The following is a 23,167-nucleotide window of genomic DNA, read 5'->3' on the forward strand; positions in this document are numbered from 1 at the left end:
TCCTTGATGATGGATCCAAGCATTTCCCCCGCTACAGATGTTAGGCTAACTGGCCTATAGTTACACACCTTTTGCCTACCTCTTTTTTTAAACAGTGGCGTCACATTTCCAGTTTTCATATCTGCCGGAACCGCCCCAGATCCAGCAAATTTTGATAAATTACCACAAACGCATTTGCTATTTCCCTGCCATTTCTTTTAGACCCTGGGGTGCATTCCATCAGGGCCAGGAGACTTGTCTACCTTTAGCCTCATTAGGTTGCCCAGCACTACCTCCTTAGTGATAATTATTATTTCCGGGTCCTCGCCTGCCATAGCTTCCTTGCCATCAATTATTAGCATGTTTGTGTCTTCTACTGTGAAAACCGACACAAAATACCTGTTCAATGCCTCAGCCATTTCCTCATTTCCCATTATTAAATCCCCCTTCTCATCTCCTAAACAACCAAAGTTGACCTTAACCACCCTTTCTCATTTAATATATTTGTAGAAACATTTTCTATCTGTTTTTGTATTCTGTGCTAGTTTACTCTCATAATCTACCTTACTTTTCCTTGTAGCTTTTTCGAGGTTTTCTGTTGACTTTTAAAGATTTCCCAATCCTCTAGTTCCACACTTTGTATACATTTCCTTTCAACTTGATACCCTCCTTTATTTCTTTAGATATCCATGGCGGGTTATCCTTTTTCCGACTGTCCTTCCTATTCACTGGTACATATTTTTGCTCAGCACTGTGAAAAATCTCTTTCAAAGTCCTCTACTGTTATTATGGGAGACTTTAACTTTCCAAATATTGACTGGAAAAGATATAGTTCGAGTACATTAGATGGGTCATTTTTTGTACAATGTGTGCAGGAGGGTTTCCTGACACAATATGTTGACAGGCCAACAAGAGGCGAGGCCACGTTGGATTTGGTTTTGGGTAATGAACCAGGCCAGGTGTTAGATTTGGAGGTAGGAGAGCACTTTGGGGACAGTGACCACAATTCGGTGACGTTTACGTTAATGGTGGAAAGGGATAAGTATACGCCGCAGGGCAAGACTTATAGCTGGGGGAAGGGCAATTATGATGCCATTAGACATGACTTGGGGGGATAGGTTGGAGAAGTAGGCTGCAAGTGTTGGGCACACTGGATAAGTGGAGCTTGTTCAAGGAACAGCTACTGCGTGTTCTTGATAAGTACGTACCGGTCAGGCAGGGAGGAAGGCGTAGAGCGAGGGAACCGTGGTTTACCAAAGAAGTGGAATCTCTTGTTAAGAGGAAGAAGGAGGCCTATGTGAAGATGAGGTGTGAAGTTTCAGTTGGGGCGATGGATAGTTACAAGGTAGCGAGGAAGGATCTAAAGAGAGAGCTAAGATGAGCAAGGAGGGGACATGAGAAGTATTTGGCAGGTAGGATCAAGGAAAACCCAAAAGCTTTCTATAGGTATGTCAGGAATAAGCGAATGACTAGGGTAAGAGTAGGGCCAGTCAAGGACAGGGATGGGAAGTTGTGTGTGGAGTCTGAAGAGATAGGCGAGATACTAAATGAATATTTTTCATCAGTATTCACTCAGGAAAAAGATAATGTTGTGGAGGAGAATGCTGAGACCCAGGCTATTAGAATAGATGGCATTGAGGTACGTAGGGAAGAGCTGTTGGCAATTCTGGACAGGCTTAAAATAGATAAGTCCCCGGGACCTGATGGGATTTATCCTAGGATTCTCTGGGAGGCCAGGGAAGAGATTGCTGGACCTTTGGCTTTGATTTTTATGCCATCATTGGCTACAGGAATAGTGCCAGAGGACTGGAGGATAGCAAATGTGGTCCCTTTGTTCAAAAAGGGGAGTAGAGACAACCCCGGCAACTATAGACCGGTGAGCCTCACGTCTGTAGTGGGTAAAGTCTTGGAGGGGATTATAAGAGACAAGATTTATAATCATCTAGATAGGAATAATATGATCAGGGATAGTCAGCATGGCTTTGTGAAGGGTAGGCCATGCCTCACAAACCTTATCGAGTTCTTTGAGAAGGTGACTGAACAGGTAGCCGAGGGTAGAGCAGTTGATGTGGTGTATATGGATTTCAGTAAAGCATTTGATAAGGTTCCCCACGGTAGGCCATTGCAGAAAATACGGAGGCTGGGGATTGAGGGTGATTTAGAGATGTGGATCAGAAATTGGCTAGCTGAAAGAAGACAGAGGGTGGTGGTTGATGGGAAATGTTCAGAATGGAGTTCAGTTACAAGTGGCGTACCACAAGGGTCTGTTCTGGGGCCGTTGCTGTTTGTCATTTTTATCAATGACCTAGAGGAGGGCGCAGAAGGGTGGGTGAGTAAATTTGCAGACGACACTAAAGTCGGTGGTGTTTTCAACAGTGTGGAAGGATGTAGCAGGTTACAGAGGGACATAGATAAGCTGCAGAGCTGGGCTGAGAGGTGGCAAATGGAGTTTAATGTAGAGAAGTGTGAGGTGATTCACTTTGGAAGGAATAACAGGAATGCGGAATATTTGGCTAATGGTAAAGTTCTTGGCAGTGTGGATGAGCAGAGGGATCTAGGTGTCCATGTACATAGATCCCTGAAAGTTGCCACCCAGGTTGATAGGGTTGTGAAGAAGGCCTATGGAGTGTTGGCCTTTATTGGTAGAGGGATTGAGTTCCGGAGTCAGGAGGTCATGTTGCAGCTGTACAAAACTCTGGTACGGCCGCATTTGGAGTATTGCGTACAGTTCTGGTCACCGCATTATAGGAAGGACGTGGAGGCTTTGGAGCGGGTGCAGAGGAGATTTACCAGGATGTTGCCTGGTATGGAGGGAAAATCCTATGAGGAAAGGCTGATGGACTTGAGGTTGTTTTCGTTGGAGAGAAGAAGGTTAAGAGGAGACTTAATAGAGGCATACAAAATGATCAGGGGGTTAGATAGGGAGGACAGTGAGAGCCTTCTCTCGCGGATGGAAATGGCTGGCACGAGGGGACATAGCTTTAAACTGAGGGGTAATAGATATAGGACAGAGGTCAGAGGTAGGTTCTTTATGCAAAGAGTGGTGAGGCCGTGGAATGCCCTACCTGCAACAGTAGTGAACTCGCCAACATTGAGGGCATTTAAAAGTTTATTGGATAAGCATATGGATGATAATGGCATAGTGTAGGTTAGATGGCTTTTGTTTTGGTGCAATATCGTGGGCCGAAGGGCCTGTACTGCGCTGTATCGTTCTATGTTCTATGTTCTAACTGTCCCACCATAAAGTCTTTGCTCCCAGTCTATCTTAGCTAGCTCCTCCCTCATCCCATTGTAGTCTCCTTTGTGTAAACACAGGACACTGGTATTGGATTTTCCCTTCTCACCCTCCATCTGTATTTTAAATTCAACCATACTGTGATCGCTCCTTCCGAGAGGATCCCTGACTAGGAGATCATTAATTATTCCTATCTCATTATGCAGGACAAGATCTACGATAGCTTGTTCCCTCGTAGGTTCCATTAAAATACTGTTCGAGGAAACTATCGCGGATACATTCTATGAACTCCTTCTCAAGGCTGCCTTGACCGAACAGGTTTGACCAATCAACAAGTAGATTAAAATCCTCCATGATAATTGCCATACCATTTTTACATGCATCAGTTATTTCTTTGTTTATTGCCCGCCTGACCGTGATGTTATTATTTGGTGGCCTGCAGACAACGCCTATCAGTGACCTTTTCTCCTTACTATTTCTAATTTCCACCCAAATGGATTCAACCTTTTTGTCCATAGAACCTGTATCACCTCTCACTACCACCTGATTGCATCCTTAAATATCACAGCTACACCACCACCCTTACCTTCCTGCCTGTCCTTCCAAATAGTCTGGTACCCTTGGATATTTAACTCCCAGTCATGACCACCCTATAACCATGTCTCTGTAATGGCCACTAAATCATACTCATTCACTATGATTTGTGCCGTCAACTCATTTACCTTGTTTTGAATGCTACTAGTATTCAGGTACAGTGCCCTCATGCTAGTTTTTGTACCTTTTTGTGAATCTTAACATCTTCATTAATAACATCTCCTGAGCTCTTCTTCCCTTTAACATTATTCATAATTTTCCACGTAGAACCCACAGTTCCACGTGCTAACCTGCTGCTTTGCTCCCTGGTAACCATTACACTTCCCATAGTTTTACCCTTCCCATAGCCGCCCCCCCCCCCCCCCCCCCCCCCCCATGCCAATTCGCACTTGGTTTGGGCAGTAATCCAGAGATTATAACCCTATAGGACCTGTTCTTTAATTCCTTTTCTAGTGCCTGATAATCCCCCAACAGCTCCTCTTTCCTAGTCTTGCCTATGTTGTTTGTCCTGCCGTGGACCACAACAACTGGATCCGGCCCCTCCCACTCCAATATCCTTTCCAACTGGTCAGAGATGTCCCTCAGCCTAGCACCGGCCAGGTAACATACCATGTGGTACTCTTGATCCTGCTTACAAAGGATGCTATGAATCCCGCTGATTATAGAATCCGCTACATCTACCACTTGTCTTTTTGCTCCCCCCTGCTTGAATGGCCTTCTGTACCACAGTGCAGTAGTCGGCTATCATCCTCCCTCTCGCCCTTTTCCTCATCCACACAGTGAGCAAGTTCTTCATACTTGTTGGACAAGGTCAAGAGCTGAGGCTCCTCTATTTCTGAATTCAGGATCCCTCTACCTGCCTCACTTGGAGTCATACCCTGCTGTCCCTGACAATTTGCAGAATTTGAAGTACTTAATCTATGGGGTGTGACTGCCTCAGAACATAACATTTAATTATGAGATAATTATAAATTAATAAGATAATTGAAGTAAACAAGACAGAAACAGGTAACTCATTGGCACACTAGTTTGCACTGCTGCTTTACAATGCCAGGACCTTAGGCAACTGTGTGGTGTTTGCGTATTCTCCCCATGTCTGCATGGGCTTCCTTGAACCATAGAATATAACCATAGAATTCCTTAGTGCAGAAAGAAACCATTGATCTTCACTGACATTCTGAAAGAGGGTCTACCGAGGCCGACTCCCCAGAACATAACCTCTAAAACACTGGACACTCAGGGGCAACTTAGCATGGTCAATCCACCTACTCTGCATATCCTTAGACTGTGGGAGGAAATCCACGCAGACACTCTGAGACATACAAACTCCACACAGTCACACCAAGGCCGGCCCTGCACTATGAGGCAGCAGTGCTAACCACTGTGTAACTTCCATTTTCTCCAGGCCACTTTCTTCTTACAGACAATTGATATTGGGTGATTCCAACACACCAGAGAGAAGACTTGAAACTGAAACTTGACATGCTGAAAAGCAATTTAATAATTTTCAAGCTACAAATGAGAAGACCAGCCAAACATATCCCACCTGGGTAAAGAACCCAGGCCTGAGCTCCTCCAGCCCAGCTGAAGCTCCCCTAACCCTCAACTCCCCTGAAGGACCTCTCTCGGCCCCCTGGAGGCAAGTGTGGCAAGTTTATCCACTCACTTACCACCGCCCCCGGGAGTGCAAGGCACCAGGTCCCTGGTTGTCAGGACTTGCACCAATTCACACCAGCATGATCCCGGGCTGAGGTGAGGAGGGAGGCGGGAGGAAGGGGGGGGGGGGTTGTTGGAGCATCCCAAGAGTAGAGTGAATTGGACTTCCTGCCGATAAACTTAAATGGAAAGGGTGCAGAGGAGGTTTACCAGGATGTTGCACATGCTGGAGAGTTTTAGTTATGAAGCGAGATTGGATAGGATAAACTTGGATTGTTTTCCTTGGAGCCGAGGAGACTGAGGGGGGACATGATTGGGATGTATAAAATTATGAGGAAGAAACTTTTCCCCTTGGTAGAGGGATCAATGTCCAGGGGCCATAGAGGTAAGCGGCAGGAAGTTCAGAGGGGCTGTGAGGAAAACATTTTTACCCAGAGGGTGGTGGGAGTCTGGAACTCACTGCCTGAAAGGCTGGGGGAGGCAGAGACCCTCATAATATTTAAGACACATTTAGATGTGCACTTGTGATGCTAAGGCATACAAGGCTGTGGGCCAAGTGTTAGAAATGGGATTAGAATAGTGAGGTGTAGTTTTAGACTGATGAAGACATGATGGGCTGAAGAGTCTTTCCTATGCTGTAGACCTCTTTGACTCGATGACTCTACAGTGCAGAAGGAGGCCATTCGGCCCATCGAGTCTGCACCGACTCTCTGAAAGAGTGCCTGACGCATGTCCACTCCCCACCCACCCTGCCCTATCCCCGTAACCTAACCTGCACGTCCCTGGATGCTAAGGGACAATTCAGCATGGTCAATTCACCTAACCAGCACATCTTTGTACTGTGGGAGGAAACCGGAACATGTGGAGGAAACCCACACAGACACTGGGAGAATGTACAAACTCCACACAGACAGTCACCCAAGGATGGAATTGAACCTGGGTCCCTGAGGCTGTGAGGCAGTAGTGCTAACACTGTGCCACCATGCACCGGTCATGACTGCAGAGGATATGTAGAAGAGCTGGTTAAAGCAAGCAAGGGAGGAGGGGGGGGGAGGGGGAGAGAAATCTAGTTTCAATTGGGTGGAGCAGTAGTGGCGGGGCAGGTGGATGCTTGTTGGAATGGAAATAGGAAAGGATAGTCACTCAAGAAGACGGATAAAGAGAACTGGGTTCGAGAGGACAAATGCCAGGTTCAAATGAGGGTAGTGGGCAAGTCCAGTATGAGCACGGACATGAAATGGGGTATTAGGAGGAATTGCCTGGATCAAGTGGAGAAGGAAAGTCCCAGAATGGAATGACGGTGTTGAAGGAGAAGGAGAGAACATCTTCCTACCCAATAAACTTGGGAAGCAGTCTCAGGAAAAAAGGAACAGAAAGGGGAAAGGGAACTGTGAAATTAGGACTCCAGCCCTGAGCATCACTAAAGATTTTCCTTGTCCTTTTTGAAAGAGGAGCATAAGGCCTTCAACATCCATCTCTACATAACATATTACCATCCCATTTGAAGGATGGCTCCTCTGTCAGGGAAGCATTCCCACGGCATGTTACAGCAATATTGACTGTCGCTTATTTGCTCAAATTCATAAGTGATTTGTCCTTACAACCTTGTGAGGACTCAGAAGTGAAATTCCTACTGGGTTTTAATGCACCTAAAGGGACCATACCTCACAGCTTGATAGTTTTGAGAAGTAGCTCTGGGTGTGTTTAAATATAGTTATACAAATATCATTTTGTTTTGATTACAAATACATTTTCTCACAAGTGTGATTTTTCACACATCACAGTTCTCCACATACAATCTGTTCAAAGGACAGTGACATTCATATCACATAGGCAGTGCACATTGGAGTTAAATAAACACCATTAATTAAGTAATTCTCTCGTGCTATTCTGGTATTATCAAGGGAGAGCATCACATGCTCATGTTGATGAGTTACATATGAATGCAGAACAAGGCTGGATAAGGATTACCTCTATCGTGCACAAGAGCCTCTCTATGTCAGGCCTGGAAGTAAAGTCATTAATCACTTTCTGCCTTGGTTCTCAGATTGGAAATGTTCATTTTGCCTCAGGAAATATGAGGGCAGAAATTTAAACCCTAAGGTGGGAAAGGGGTGGGAGATTTAAAATGTTAAAAATGGGAAAACTGACCCAACCCACCACAAATATACCTAATTAATATGATATTGAGGCTGAGTACCTCAGATTTTAGCAGTCATTTTGATTTAATGGTTGTGGGTTCAAGAAACCTGGCAGCTAAAAATACATGGGAGCTGCTAAATCCAAGTTAACCACAGAACGAAATAATACCTACAGTGCAGAAGGAGGCCATTCGGCCCATCAGGTCTTTACCGGCCCTCTAAAAGAGCACTCTACCTAGGCCCATTCTCCCACCGTATCCCTGTAACCTCACGTAACTTACAGGTCAATTTTATCATGGCCGATCCACCTAACCTGCACACCTTTGGACTGCGGGAGGAAATCGGAGCACCCGGAGGAAACCCATTCATCCTTCACCCGATGCCTGTGTCTATGTATTTACATTGTGCATTTATGTTTGCCCTATCGATAAAGGAGAACTGATGAGTGTGGCATACTTTGATTTCCAGAAGGTATTTGATGAGGTGCCACATCAAAGGTTATTACAAAAAAGTATGAGCACATGTCTCCTCCTTGAAGAACCTCTTAAAATATATCTCTTCATCAAGTTTTTGGCCACTCCCAGGAGACACTTCTCCGACTTTGCATTGATATTTCTATTAGGTGTCCATGAAGTAAGGTAACGGGCTGGATTCTCCGGCCCTCCAGACAAGTGTTTCTCCCGGCGCGCCGTTTGCTGGCAGCCCAATTCTCTACTCCTGCTTCTTGTCAATGAAATTTCCCATTGAAGCCACCCAGGCCTCCGGGATCGCCAAGGAGAAGGAAAGTCTCATGGGTGGGGTTTCGCTGCCGGTGGGAAAAGAGAATCCCAACAGCTGGAGCATTCTGGCTAAGATGTTTTTCTTTGTTAAAAGTGATATTAAAATTCGAATTGTTATTGTCTATTATTTTTGATGGGCAAAAATAGGTTGTAGCGCACAAACCCTGCAAGCCTGTGGGGTGTCCGGGGGGGGGGGGGGGGGGGGGGGGTTTGTCGCGACGGGTACGTACGGAGCCCAATGGGCTGCCGCGCGGTCGGGGCCGTAGGCGCGGGTATTACGCGCGGCCACGTCTAGGGAGGCTGCTAGGGCCCGGGCCTCTGAGAGTCCTAGCGACTCTCTTTCTAGAAGTCTTTGGCGGATTTGGGAGGAATTCATACCTGCCACAAAAGCATCGCGCATTAACATGTCCGTGTGTTCATTTGCGTTCACCGAAGGGCAGCTGCAGGCTCGTCCCAAAATCAGCAGCGCGGCGTAGAATTCGTCCATCGATTCTCCTGGACCTTGCTGTCTCGTCACGAGCTGGTAACGAGCGTAGATTTGGTTAACTGGGCGGACATAGAGACTTTTCAGTGCTGCGAACGCCGTCTGGAAATCCTCCGCGTCTTCGATGAGGGAGAAAATCTCCGTGCTCACCCTCGAGTGCAGGACCTGTAGTTTTTGGTCTTCTGTGACCCGGCCGGTGGCCGTTCTGAGGTAGGCCTCGAAACAAGTCTGCCAGTGCTCGAAGGCTGCTGCCGCGTTCACTGCGTGGGGGGTGATCCTCAGGCATTCCGGAATGATCCTGAGCTCCATAGTCCTTTTTAGGCACTCTTAATAAATTGTAGCGCATAAAGACTCCGTGAGACGAATAGAGTGAAGTCGATGAGGCTTTATTAAGCGTATCTGTTCCCCCGCAGCTCGATAGTAGAATGGCCTGCGGGGGAGGACTCCGGCTTCTTATACTCCGCCTTCAGGGCGGAGCTAGAGGTCAATGGCCAACCAGGACCCGGGATCTGTCAGCCAATGACATTAGGGCTTCCAGTCCCACATGACCCCCAATACATACTACCACATAGGTAGAATTCAAAATAAGTAATCTATAATAGACAGAAAGCTAAATAATGAAAAATCGAACACCATGGATACTGGGAATCTGAAATAAAAACAGAGAATTCGAGAAATACTTCGCAGAGCAGGCAGCATCTGAAGAGAGAGAAAAACAGAGTCAAAATTTCATGTCAGTCATTTTTCAATAATCTTTTTGCAGAACTCCAATGATACATCATTGGTCGTAATTAAGAAAGCAAATGCAATGTTGTCATTTATCTCAAGAGGCTTGGAATATAAAAGCAGGGATGTACTTCTGAAGCTTTATAAAGCACTAGTTAGGCCCCATTTAGAATACTGTGAGCAATTTTGGGCCCCACACCTCAGGAAGGACATACTGGCACTGGAGCGGGTCCAGCGGAGATTCACACGGATGATCTCAGGAATGGTAGGCCTAACATACGATGAACATCTGAGGATCCTGGGATTATGTTCATTGGAGTTTAGGAGGTTGAGGGGAGATCTAATAGAAACTTACAAGATAATGAATGGCCTAGATAGGGTGGACGTAGGGAAGTTGTTTCCATTAGCAGGGGAGACTAGGACCCGGGGGCATAGCCTTAGAATAAAAGGGAGTCACTTTCGAACAGAGATGAGGAGAAATTTCTTCAGCCAGAGAGTGGTGGGTCTGTGGAATTCTTTGCCACAGAGGGCAGTGGAGGCCGGATCGTTGTGTCTTTAAGTCAAAAGTTGATAAATTCTTGATTTCTCGAGGAATTAAGGGCTATGGAGAGAGAGCGGGTAAAATGGAGTTGAAATCAGCCATGATTGGATGGTGGAGTGGACTCGATCGGCCGAATGGCCTTACTTCCACTCCTATGCCTTATGGTCTTATGGTCTTATGGACCTGAAATGTTAACCCTGGGCAGGATTTTCCGGTTCTTCCAACTGGCGGGAACTCCAGGTCCTGCTGAACCCATGGTGGGTTCCCTGGCGGTGGGAATGTGTAGTGATTCCTGTATATGCATATACATAATGGGTTAATGTGTAGTTAGTACAGTCAGAGGATCACTAGAGGGCAACACTAACAGGGGTATAAATACAAGCTCAATCTGTTTTCCCACTATCTTCGGATGTGTTGTGGCTAGAGAACAGAAGTGTATAGTTAGCTCACAGTGCAAGTATAATACTCATAGTTAATCTAATTCTATCTTGTTTAATTTAACTACCAGTAAAAGTATTGAAAATCAAACTCACAAGTTAATTGATAGTTACTCAATGAATTATTTGTTATCACTGGACGACTTTGAATATTCATCATCATCAAAGTTAAGAACATCTTGGCATAAAAAAATGAGTAACACATATTACTTCAAGTAATATAAAATGCCACCAGGAGTTGTAATATAACACAACAGGATGAGCGAGCTACATGAAACACCATAGACGTCGGAGGAACCTGAAGATTCCGCCGGTGGCCAATGATGAGCCACCTCTGCCGTCGGAAACATTCCGCTCTGTTTTCCTCCACAGATTTTGTGCAATGCATTTGCTTTTATTTTCGCTAAATAGTGACCCGGATGTGTCTAGTGTGTCACCCCAGACCCCATTGGTTAATCCTTTCCCGTTGTGCGTCTGTTCAAAAATGATTTGCACTGCAGATTGCTGGAAACGTGAGCAGATGCACCAGAGTATCCCGGTGGGTCACTGGCAGCACACTATCCCCTTAAAGAATGGGGTTGAGGGTTAAAAAAGGAACAAGGGAATGGCCAACAAGAAACTGGGGGAATTCGAGTCAGTTCAAGTGCAGGAAGAGAAACAGAAGAGAGGGGAATAAAGGTAAAATCAAGAAAGAGAAAAATAGGGACAGGGTGGAAAATGAGGGGAAAAAAATTAAAATGTTTGATTTTTAAAAAACCGGAAGAATTTGCAATGAGACTGCATTGTTTCAATTGTTCACTTGATGTGCTGGAGCTGTTGGGTAACGTCACAGTGGTGTAAATCCAGCCATTTTAAAGCTCCTTTCCCTGTTAAATAGCAGCCCCAACTTTCTAAGGAACTCGAAGGGAGGTTCATTTTGTTCATGAGGCTAATAATAATAATCTTTATTATTGCCACTGCAATGAAATTACTGTGAAAATCCCCTCGTCGTCACACTCTGGCTTCTGTTCGGGTACACTGAGGGAGAATTCAGAATGTCCAATTCTCCAAACAAGCACGTCTTTCGGTACTTGTGGTGGGAAACTGGAGCACCTTGGAGGAAACCCACGCAGACACTGGTAAAATGTGCAGACTCTGCACAGACAGTGACCCGAGCCGGGAATCAAATCCGGAACCCTGCCGCTGTGAAGCAACAGTGCTACTGCGTTACTGTGCTACCGTGCCTCCCTAGCATTGGAGCAAAGCAAATCGCCTAGGTTCACTGGGTATCTAACACTCACCACCAGTTTCTGGATAATTTACTTATGATTATGACAGGTGTAATTAAATGTGCTATTATCTTTGGAACAAAATGTGGACCAATGTATCAATTAATTTGAGGTAGATGAGGCATTAAGGGTAATCTTTCAGGATGCTGCTGCTGGATCGGGGCCAAGATGGTCGCAGTTATGGATTAGAAAATCAGAAGTAAAGCATACTGTCCCTTGTTTTCCTTTCTATGATAATTCACAGCAAATAAATGGATCGTATCTCCTGTAATCAGGCAGAACTTTTGTCCTTTGTAATGTTTGACTAAGTTGGTGGATAAAAGCTGAATATAGATAATAGAATTCAATCATTTGTGATCATCGCCAGATGTACTGCTGGGAGCTCCATTAATCTTCCCATATTTCACTGTCAGAATATAAAATTTGCTAAAACAGCTCATCACATGTGTAAAACTTTCTTAACATTCAACATTATTTCATATCAGAATAAGAATATAAAAGGCTTGAGGTTAAAATGTACGGGCAATGCTCACAAATCATCATTTTCTTGTGTATATAAACATGCTCGAATTACAGAGTTAAGAGCAGGTAAGACTTTTAGGGTTAGAATACGCATGCTGATCATCTTCAATAAGCAAGGAGCTATTAACAGAACCTGAAAGTGCATGAGCGTTAATTGTGATCTCACATTGATGATAGACCTTGCGTACAGCTAACACGTGTTGAAAAATAGAATTCCGAGCCTCTAATCTGCTCTTACTGGCACAATATGTATATAGCTGGTCCATTCAGCTTCTGTTCAATGGTAATCCCCAGGTTGTTAATACAAGTGGATTAAGTGATGGTAATGCCATTGTCAAGGGGTGGTGGTTAAATTCTCTCTCTTGTTGAAGATGCTCATTGCCTGGCATTTCTATGGTGCAAATGCAACTTGCCACTTTTCACCCCAAGCCTGGATATTGTCCACGTCTTGTTGCATATGGACATAGACTGCTTCAGGCCTCATGACAAAAGGAAAGACATTGATAAAGCAGCCAAAGATCTTTGGGCATAAGACACTACCTTATGGATCTCCTGAAGAAAAGTCCTGGAACTGAGATGATTGACTGCCAACAACCACAGCTATTTTCCTTTATCCAACTGATTGAAAGTTTTCTTCCAGTTTCTCATTAACTTCAGCTTTGCTAGGTTTACTTGATGCCACGCTCCGTCAAATGCTGCCTTGATGTCAAGAGTAGTTACTCTCACCTCTTATCTAGAGTTCAGCTCTTTTGTCCATGTTTGCACCAGGCTGTAATGATCAACATAAGAACATAGGAATTAGGAGCAGAGTAGGCAATTTAGCCCTTCGAACCGGCTTCGCCATTTACTCATATCATGGCTGATCTCTTCCTCGTCATAAAACCATCTCCCTATCTATTCCCCGTATCCCTTTAACCTTTTTTAAAATCAGGAATATATCTGTCTCCTTCTTTAAACCATTTAATGATTCAGACTCCACCGCACTGTGGGGCAGCGAGTTCCACAAATTCACCACTCTGCGAGAAGTAGTTTCTCCTCCTCTCAGTTCTAAATCTACCACCTCTCAACCTATATCTGTGACCTCTCATTCTAGATTGACCCACAAGAGGGAACATTTGGCCTACTTTATCAGTCCCTTTTAGTATTTTATATATTTGATCAGATCCCTCTCATTCTTCTAAACCCCAAATGATTATAAGCCCAAACTGTTTAATCTCTCCTCCTGCATCCACCCTTTCATTCCTGGAATTAGTCGGGTGAACATCCTCTGAACTGTCTTCAATGCCATTACATTCTTCCTCGAATAAGGAGACCAAAACCAGACTCAATACTCCAGATGTGGTCTCACCAGCACCCTATATAATTGCAACAACACTTATCTACTTTTATACTCCAGCCCTTATGAAATAAACACTAAAATTCCATTTGCCTTTTTTATTACATTTTGTAGCTACACAACAATTTTCTGCAATTCACGAACAAAGACATCAGATCCCTTTGCTCATACGCATTTTGAATCTGCTTCCCATTTAGATAATAATTTGCTTTCTATTTTTCAGCCAAAATGGATAACCTCACACTTATCCATATTAAACTCTATCTGCCAAATTTTGGCCCATTCTCCTAGCCTAACTATATCCATCTGTAAAATCTGTATCTCCTCTTCACTGCCTGTTTCCCCACCTATTTTAGTATAATCCCCAAATTTTGCTATGTTATACTCTATGCCTGCTGGCAGATCATTTATACAGATGAGGTTAGGTGTTAAATGACCCTTGCAGAACCCGACTGAGTACAGGTTATCGCTGAATAAATGCCGCTTGATAGCATTGTTGACAATGTTTTAATGTGCTTTCAGGGATAGGAGCATGCCATCACTGGAAAGGAAATGTGTCATGTGATCTAGCCTCAGTTTGACTTTGGCTTTTGAGCAGAGCACAGCGTACACAGCTGTGTTGCTATCTTCAGGTGTTTTATCTTTGTGTGATGTTCCCATGTGCCTAGTCTTAATAAATAAACCCACACCATGTTTATATAATCCCTTATGAGTTTTTGATGCCTTTATATCATTAAGAAAAAATGACAGATGACACCTTCCATCACTTTGCTGAAGATCAAGAGTAGGTTAACAGGGTAGTATTTGACCAAGTTGCATTTGTCCTGGTTTTGTGAACAGGACATATCTTGTAAATTTTCCACATTTCCAGTGTTGTAGCTGTACACTTGGCGAGGCCTGTGACTAATTCTGGAGCACAGGTCGTCAGTACTATTGTCGGAATGTTGTCAGGGCCCATAGACTTTGCAGTATCCAGTGTCTTCAGCTGTTCCCTGATATCATTTAGAGTGAATCATATTGGCTGAAAACTCGTACCTGTGATAATGGGGACTTCAGGAGATGGCCAAGGTGAACAGGAGAAGGAAGCTCCACAAATATCTCCATCCTCAAAGATAGAAATCCCAGCACATCACAGCAAAGAAACAAGGCAAAGTGGCAGGTGATGATTCATCTCGGTCTTTTCATGTGAATTTCTCCCTCCACCACTGACATAGTGGTAGGAGTGATTACCATCTACAATATGCATTGCAGCAACTCACCAAGCACCTACCAAAACCAGGACCTCCACAGCAAAGGTAGACTAGAACAGCAGATACAAGGGAACACACCATCTGGAACTTCCCCTACAAGCCACACATTACCCTGACTTGGAACTATATCATCATTCCTTCACTGTCGCTGGGTCAAAATCCAGAAACTCCTTACTGTGGGTTTACCTCCACCAGGTGGACTCCAGTGGTTCAAGAAGGTAACTTACCACCACTATCTCAATGGCAATTAGGGATGGGCAATAAATGTTGGCCTAGCCATTGACACCCGCATCCTGTTACTGATTTATTAAAAAATCAGCACAAAGCAGTAACCTGACTTTGAGGACCAGCAACCAACTTCTGTTTAGATAAAATTTGTTGAAGCACTTAGGATTGTGTTTGGAGTTCCTTTGTAGAGTTACTGCAAGCATTCAAGGAGGCAATACAGTTTGGTGTCCCAATCTATGCCAGGTCTGCAGACTGCTGTTATGTCTCTCAATCTACAAAACTAACTAGCAAATTGAATGAAGGCTTCAGAGAGCCGAGAAGGGGAAGGGAAGCTCTCCACAGAAGGTCCTAACCAGCACTGGGTTTTCAGATAGCACTTCTACTTCCACCTCACCCAAGAGTAATGCCGGAGCCGACAGGTTTAACAAGAAGGTGGTCACACCTTCTTCAACCTGCACTGGACACTCTCGCCTGGTCATGGATGGCTTTGCCAATGGGCATAAAGATCACATTGGTGTTGGCCATTTCTGTGTCCAGATCTTTCTGGGCAGGGACATGGAACATTTTCAACATCTCCCATGCAAGTGACCATTGATGCACCTTAATTTTTTTTTTTCAATTAAGGGGCAATTTAGCATGGCCAATCCACCTACCCTGCTCATCTTTGGGTTGTGGGGACGAAACCCACGCAAACACGGGGAGAATGTGCAAACTCCACACGGACAGTGACCCAGAGCCGGGATCGAACCTGGGACGTCGGCACCGTGAGGCCTGGAGGCCATCTGTGTCAGGAGGGCTGAATACATAATTTCCTCCCACAGCAGGGATAAGCAGGATGACAGAGCATGTGGCTTTGACAGGATAGTGGGATTCCATTGGGGTAGGTACCATTGACTATGTGTATGAATCTGAGGGCATCCCCTATATCAATGTAGTGTGCTTTCCCAAATGTAATGGACTTTTATTCTGTCACTGTGCAGTTGGTGTGGGATCATCATGTTGAAAGCCCTCTATTTTGGTAGCAGCCACAGAACCTGCTCAGACCCTTTGTTTCATGGAATGACTTCCCATGGATCAACTATTGTTACTGCTTGTGCTAAATGGGCAGTTTCTGTGATGTAATGTAGGTGCTAATTTGTTAACTGAAATAGATTGGAACCTCTGCTGAAACAGCATTCTGTGAAACTTTCATGGGCTGGCATTGGCAACTGTTGTTCCTGACTTTGTCTCTTTAGTATTGTGACATAACAGCACATCAGGACTTGTGTTTGAATCTGAGTGGGTTTGGTTACTTTTACTCTACTGTCATAGTTTCATCTAAAGCTTCAGTGTTGAACAACATTTGAGAGTGTTCACTGCAACCCCAAATATGAATCCCATCAGAATTGTAAATCACTGCCATGATTCCTAATTAGCTTCAATGTTATAATTAAATAGAGGCCCAAAAGTATTCTTAGTATGGAACCAGTTAATATAAGACGCACTATAGATGAACAACATATGTGACAACTTTCTAATAATTGGAAACATGAGAACCTAAAGTACAGCCTGTATGCTGTATATGGCCAAGGTTTTTAACTTATACCTTTATTTCTTTCTTTCATTCATTGGTTTATCCCGTTTCAAATTTGTCAGTTAAATTTTAAAAGCCGGTTCTTAATCCTGTTGCCCTACTGGTGCATAAATCCTAAATCGGGGATCAAGATTAGTCAGCATCAGCAGCTTGAGAAACACATAAACTTATTAAACCGTTTTTGAACTTTATTCATGGATCCTAAGTTATCCATCCCAGCAAGGTTTGCGTGCCCCTATTCAGTAATTTTATTTTTTTAAGAAGACTTGTGAACAAAGCAGCGTTTCACATCCTTTTCCTGCAATTAGTGAATAGAGCAAAATGTGCCGCCATGTATTCAAAATAGATGTTCACCTTTTAATTATGCATTCATCTAAACAAAACTATCTTCAATAAAAATGCAGAGTGGAAATTGCTCCATTAAAAATGACATCCGCTCTTCGGAGAAGTGATGAGATTGCATTTCTGATTGCCACCCTATACATCATAAGATTTGCCTGAGGGTACTGGGATCATATGCAAAATATACAATAAATATTCAGATTTTCAGTGAACATGAAGAACAATTTTGAGAAGCTCTCATTATGATGTATTCCATGAGCCACAACTAGAATACATTTTCAATCATTTGAAGACATTTCAAATGGAGGCCATTAAGTGGGAGTACAACCTTCATGGTAAATGGATTTTTAATGTAAAATCGCTTGCACTTTCACTTCAAAAACATGCCTCCTACTGTACCACAATATGCTGAACAAACGCCATTAGATTTTAGGAATGGTTAGATGATTCAGGTCTCTGTGCACAGAAGTAGTGATCCTTGTGCTGTTTTTTTGGGAAAGAAATGGGAAGTATTCTTTGCATTATTTGATTGCTGAGCCATTTGTATCCTGCATCTTAGCATGCCCTTCCAAAGAACATTGAATACGCAAATAAAGCTGAAGTAAACACATTTAAAGTTTGTCAGAAGATTCTGGAATCAATGTTAGGGGACAACAGCCTCAGTTTGTTTTAGCAGAATGGTAATTAGACCAAACTGGCAATATAGACTAGGTAAGTAGTAAATAAATAGTACGTAGGAAGTAAATAGACCACACACCAAAGATAAATTATGGGAATGTACATCCAAATCCGAGATTTGTCTGATATGAATCAATTTACGTCCATGGTTCTATATCAAAAAGAGTGATTCTAACTTTCTATCGATCATCATTGAGGCTACATTTTCCTTCATCATCACTGGGTCAAGATCCAGCTACTTCCCACCTACTACTGTGGGAGTACCTTCGCAACTTGGACTGCAGCAATTCAATAGGAAGCCCATCATCACGTTCCCAAGAGTAACTAAGAATAGGCATTAAATGCTGTCCTTGCTGGTGTAGAATCCACTGAAGCAGCACACATGGATCAGCCAGGTAGAAAACAAAGGTTCTAGTCATTCACAATGTCACACTCTCTACTCCCTGAAGGGCCTCCTTCCCAACCTGCTCCCGGGCCGGGGATTTTACACTAGAGAGCTGAACTCTCAGTTAAGGGGGAATCCCCGCCCCTCATTACCAAGGAACTCATATTCAGAGGAGGTCAGCTGGAATCTAATTGTCTTTATCTTGTGACCTCCCTGAGGGTTATAACATCACTTCCCAAGTCTGGAGATATGTCCATGTCTGTGACTGGGAATACTGGCTATTTAGGAGTCCTAACCCGGGAACGGCCGTCGAGAATCGATTGAGAACCAGCCGGTGGCGTGTACTGGACTGGGGAGCGTCACCTTTGCGTGGAACATCTCAGGGGATGTAGGCACTGCGGCAGCCAGCGTGATAGACACTGCTGGCTTGGGTGGTGGCAATATGTCCATGTTGGCCTCAGGATCAGTGTTCAGTGGGTACTCTTTCGGAATTTTGGCGTCCTCTACATTCAAGACTGGCTTCTCTATGGTAGATGCATCCGGAACTAATGGCGGCGATTGGGATGGAGGTTCGGTTCAAGATGGGGGCGGTTCTGGTCCGAAATCTCCGGAATGGGATCTGGCGTCTCTTGGATCCGACCTCGGAGGTGGTCCAGATGCCAGTTCGCATCCATGTGCCCGCACTCGATATGAAACTGGTGCGTCTGGGCCAACATAATGCCTGGTGTACACGAGGCCCCTTCTCCAAAATTCCAGATGTACACTGAGTCTCCCACTATGAAGGCGGGTAAGGGTGAATGCCATCCAGTGCAAGTCTCAACTCGATCCTGGCACCGGCAGACTTTCCCGCCAATGTCAATGGAGGACTAAACTTAAATGTGTTCGCAGTTGACGGCCCATCAACAGTTCGGCCGGAGCGACCCCCGTCGTGGCATGGTCCACACTCGGCCCAGCCATTCCCATCGGTGGAGCGATGCCGCGAGTGGCAGTTTTTGGTGCTCCTATCACGGGATGCAACACTGAGCCACCTTCTCAACATCTGTGTCTATTCCTGGGCACCATATGTAGTTGTGGGCCAGGATCTTCATTTTTGACGCTCCTGGATATGGATTGTGGAGATCTTGTAAGAGCAGCGCTCTTCCACCCTCGGGAACCACTGCGCTCCTTCCCCACAATATGACACCGTCCTCAGTGCTCAACTCGGGAATTCTATTAGTGAACACCTTTAGGTTCCCCAGCAAGGCCTGGTGTTAGATTATATGCCACACCCGTGACAACTGCGGGAACGTTTGTGTCCAGCTGTGGAAGCGGGAGGCCATAACTGGTAAAGAATCCATGAAATGGATCACTTCATCAGCCGTTGTCAGGCAGGCGGCCTGGTGGGAAGAGGGTGATGGCTCAAAGCATCGGCGTGAGGGATTATGAATCTGGAACAGTGTTCCAAAACATATTGGTATGCCACTAACAGCAGAGCCCACCCCTGGATCCAGGCTAACGCAATGCGGGGGAGTGGCGGGCTGCGGGTTGGGAGGGGGGGGGGGGGGCGGGGGTGTAGGAATCACCAGTTCTTCTTTAAACAACTCCAACAGGGGCTTGTGGTTGGTGTGGACTATGAATGGGTGTCTGTAGGCATACTGATGGAATTTCTTAACTCCAAATACAAATCAAGCCTTCTTTCTCAACCTGAGCATAATTTTTCTCAGCATCGGTCAATGTCCATGACGGGAAGCATCGCACGTTAACCACAGCGACTTGGTTGGGTCAAAATGAATTAATTGGCGGTTGATGACAGTTGTTTCTTCACCATCGCAAAAGCTGTTTCCTGGGCCTGGGGACCACTCCCAATATTTTTCTTTAGCAGACGGTGGAGGGAGCCAAGATTGTGGCGAGGTTTGGAATAAATGTTCCGGAGTAATTCACTAGATCCAAAAACGAGCGTAATTCAGTCAGTCTAAGTGGCACTGGGGCCTGATGAATGGCCTGTACTTTGTCCTCCATAGGGGGTGCAACTCATGGCGGTCTACCCAATAACCTAGGTAGGTAACCTCGGTTGCGTTGAATCCGCATTTTTCCCTGCGAAGGCGGACCCCTGCTTCCTCAAAGCGCTGGAGGACCTCGGCCAAATTTTCCAGATGCTCCCAGTTCAATGAACCGGTGATTAGGCCACCGTCAAGGTACACCACCACTCTCGGGAGCCCGAGCAGGATGTTTCCCATTAGCCACTGGAAGATTGCACAAGTAGAGGAAACCCCGAAGGAAAGCTGGGTGGAATATGGAGGGGAGTCTGCCCAGGACACCATCGGGTCCACAAGGGTGCATTCTGCAAACCCTCTGCCAGTCCAATCAAAGGTGGCGTAAGCAATCATGGCCCAGTAAACCTGGGCAACTGCCGTTTACCACCACTAGCGGGAGATTTGCCGTCCGATGCCTGTACTCCACCGCGACCGTCTCTGTAACTGCTATTGCCAGTGGTTCACCTGTGTAGGTAGCTAGGCAGGCATTGGTGTCACAAAGGACCAGCATCTGAGGGCCGGAATGAATATGGTTTAAAGTCCAGTGGCTGACCACTGATACTGCCGCGCCCGTGTCTAACTCCATTTGGGTGGACTGTCTGTTCACTTGTAACGATAGCTGGATGGGGGCGACCGGAGATGAAGACAGTCTGCGATGAGCCTCCTCTTTGTCATCCACATAGTGGACCTGGTCAGTTCGGCAATGGTTGCGCCTGGCGGGGTGGCAGGACGGAAGGCCCTCTCTGGGCCAGCTGTAGTTTGGTGTTCTACTGCCGGTGGTTACCGGCGGGAAACAATATTCCTGTTCGCTGCGGTCAGGGGGAGGGAATGCTGTGGCGTTCTGGGCCTCGGCAGCGGCGGTGTTCCTGTCGGGGGTTGGCCCACCGTCAGTGCTCTGCCCCCAGGGCAGGAGCCAGGCAGCGTGTAGTTTGGCAGCTAAGGTTCAGCACCGCCATACCTCGGAGCTCCTGGACCCCTTTATCTGTGCTTTCACGGGAGTTGGCTATCTCCACAATGCTTTGCAATGTCAGGTCAGTTACCACCAGAAGTTTTCTTTGTGTGTCGGTGTTGCGTATTCCACATACAGATCTGCCTCGCAGTGATTCGGAGGTTGCGGCTAATTTTCAGAGCCGAGCCATGAAGTTGCTGGTCGATTCCTACTGGGTCTGAGTGGGCGTGTGAAATTGGAACCTTCGGACGATTAATGACTGTTGCGGGTCTTGATGCCTCTTCACTTGATGCTGCCCAACATCGCAAACGGCTAGGTATCCGGCGGCTGTGGATGGATGAGGCTCTTACTGAGGCTGTATGTTGGCCCCCACAAGCCGTAAACAACAGCATTGTCTGCGCACCTCCCTGTCAATCCCGTTTGCATGGAAAAAGTAACTGTGTTCTTTCAACATATTGTCCCGAGTCATCGACCTCTACCTGAAAAAACTCAAGCTTACCAATGTCAGCAGATGGATCAGAGGCCTCTCTAGGCCTTGCCAAAGTGGCTCCGGTGTGTTGTATCTGGTGTCGACGGCAGCTTCACTTTATTCTGATCGCCAGTGTAGAAGCTGCTAAAGCAGCACACATGGATTAGCCAGATGGAAAACAAAGATTCTATTTAGTCACAATATTACACTCTCTACTGTCCAAACGGCTTCCAAACGGCTTCCTTTCCGAACTGCTCCCAGGTCGGGATTTTTACACTAGAGAGCTGAGCTCTCAGTTAAGGAATACCGAAGCCCCTCATTACCGGGGGAACTCATATTCAGAGGAGGTCACCTGGAATCTAATTGTCCTCATCTTGTGACCTCCCTGAAGGTTATAACAGCTGGAGACACTCATATCCCATATCCGGGCCATGTGCAGTAAGATTGCTCTTGATGGACCTCTGTGACTATTCGGAACCCTTGAGATCCGTTATCCCTTCTCAGTTCCCAAATAACAGAGGTCAAATCTGTGCTTTTTGGCAAAGTCCACTTCTACTTTATTTGTCAGCTGTGCCACTCGTAACTTTATTTTTGATACAACATTCAGGAAGTTCCGACTAGTCCTTTAGCAAGCTAGTCAGATTGATTATCTTTAGCAAATACAGTAGTTGAGTTTTCATTCAATTACAGATCCTGGTAATTCTTCAAATCATAATACACAGGATAACGTAACTAAAAAGTGATTTAAACAAAAGAAAGATGGCAATTAGCAAAAGCAAGCAGCAAATAAATAGGCTTCAGAAATTTAGATAGGGTGATTCCGGAATGAGTTTTTTCATCCCGGCAAGTGATTCTTATGGAGATTATTATCTTCAGGTCTGGCCTTTTTACTTCTGATTGGCTTTAACTCATTTATAATTTACTCAATTTAGCCAAACTGTCTGTCTATCAATTTAAGAGATACATGTATTTAAATATATTGGTGCCAATTTCCCTTTCCATCGCTTGCCAATTTAATTAGAAAAACCCAGTTTTCATTAAGAAATTATCAGCCCTAGACTGGCTGTTACTATAGAAACGGGACTACTTGTACTGGACAGCCGCCCAGTTTTTAACCATACAGTAGGGCCTTTTAGCTAGTTGACGGCACTGGCCTTGCAGTCTCAAGCAACTTGCAAAATGTGAAACCTAAAAATTAAAGAGTATTATCTGGATTAACCTTTAGTGGATTCCCAGCTATTGTTGCACTGAAGTAATGCTTAATATGATTATAATTAATTATTCTTAATGAGTTCTCAATTAAACCTCTATCATCGTCCCTTACTCTCATGGTTATAGCTGATTAGAAAAGTCCATTTCTATCAGCTCTTTTATCAAAAATGTAATTTAAAAAGATCTCAATGTGCTTCCCAAAATGATTGGTACATTGGGAATCAAACCATGGCATCAGGAGAATTGACATGAAAATGTGATCATGTGAAGATGGTTTTGAGTAGGTATTAAAGATGGATAGTATCAGAGAGATGGGCTGAGGCAGAGAAAGGCTCTACAGAGGTGGATGAAGGAAGGAGGGTAAATATCAG

Source organism: Scyliorhinus torazame, chromosome 4 (assembly GCF_047496885.1).
Source record: "Scyliorhinus torazame isolate Kashiwa2021f chromosome 4, sScyTor2.1, whole genome shotgun sequence".
NCBI lineage: Eukaryota > Metazoa > Chordata > Chondrichthyes > Carcharhiniformes > Scyliorhinidae > Scyliorhinus > Scyliorhinus torazame.